The sequence below is a fragment of the Lupinus angustifolius genome, chromosome LG05 (assembly GCF_001865875.1).
Source record: "Lupinus angustifolius cultivar Tanjil chromosome LG05, LupAngTanjil_v1.0, whole genome shotgun sequence".
Classification (NCBI taxonomy): Eukaryota; Viridiplantae; Streptophyta; class Magnoliopsida; order Fabales; family Fabaceae; genus Lupinus; species Lupinus angustifolius.
In genome coordinates this window covers 7,158,527-7,159,536 of record NC_032013.1, presented here as the reverse complement: position 1 = coordinate 7,159,536, position 1,010 = coordinate 7,158,527, and positions in this window count along the sequence as shown.

Sequence of the window (1,010 nt, the reverse complement as noted above, 5' to 3'; positions counted from 1 at the left end):
TTTTTATCAATCTTTTTCTTATTCTTTCTGAATGATTGATCCTGATGAAGCTGTTTCTGTGCAGAGACATCATTTCTTCCTCTATCATTCTTCCAATTTCCTCTGGATTTTTTGTGAAAGTTTCCTTGCCCAGGGTTCCTTCTGTTAAATTGTGCTTGAAGGGCCTGATTAGGATTTCTTTCTTGGTCCCTTTCCTTTATTCTCTGCTCATGTGCCTCTAGGGTGCTCTGCAATTCCTCAACCTTGAATGCTTCAAGATCCTTGGATTCCTCTATGGCAACTACAACATGATCAAACTTGGAGGTCAATGTTCTCAACACTTTTTCAACCACCAACTGATTCTTCATTACTTCACCACACCCCTTCATCAAATTAGACAGAGATCTAATCTTGGTGAAGTAATCCGCTATGGAATCCCCTTCCTTCATTTGCAGAAGATCATACTCTCTTCTCAAGGTCTACAATTTGACCTTCTTCACTTTCTTAGCTCCAGCATAACTCTTTTCAATATTGTCCCAAGCCTCTTTTGTTGTTTTGGCATTGGCAATCTTCTCAAGGTTTGCTCCATCCACACATTGGTGGATTATGAACAAAGCTTTGCAATCCCTCTTCTTGCATTCTCTGAGTATTGATCTCTGTGTCTCAGTTGCATCCTTCCCAATGGATTGGTACCCATCTTGCACAATTTCGAGCACTTCTTGGTACCCAAACAGAACTCTCATTTGAACACTCCATAGTTCATAGTTCTTTCCATCTAGGATAGGTAGTGTCATGGTGAAACTACTATTGGTCGCCATTTTTAACTTTCTTGCCACAGACCCAAGATCAAGATAAACAAAGCTCTAGATACCACTATTGCAGAAAGAAGATAGAATGTGCATATATTGCAACTATTTTGCAGAGAAATAAAGAAAAAGAATTAGTGTAGGATGAGAGAAAGAGAAGTAGCCTTTTGTGTGTAAGAGAGGAGAGAGTAAAGTGATAGAGATAGGTTTTCTGGAAAGTAAACA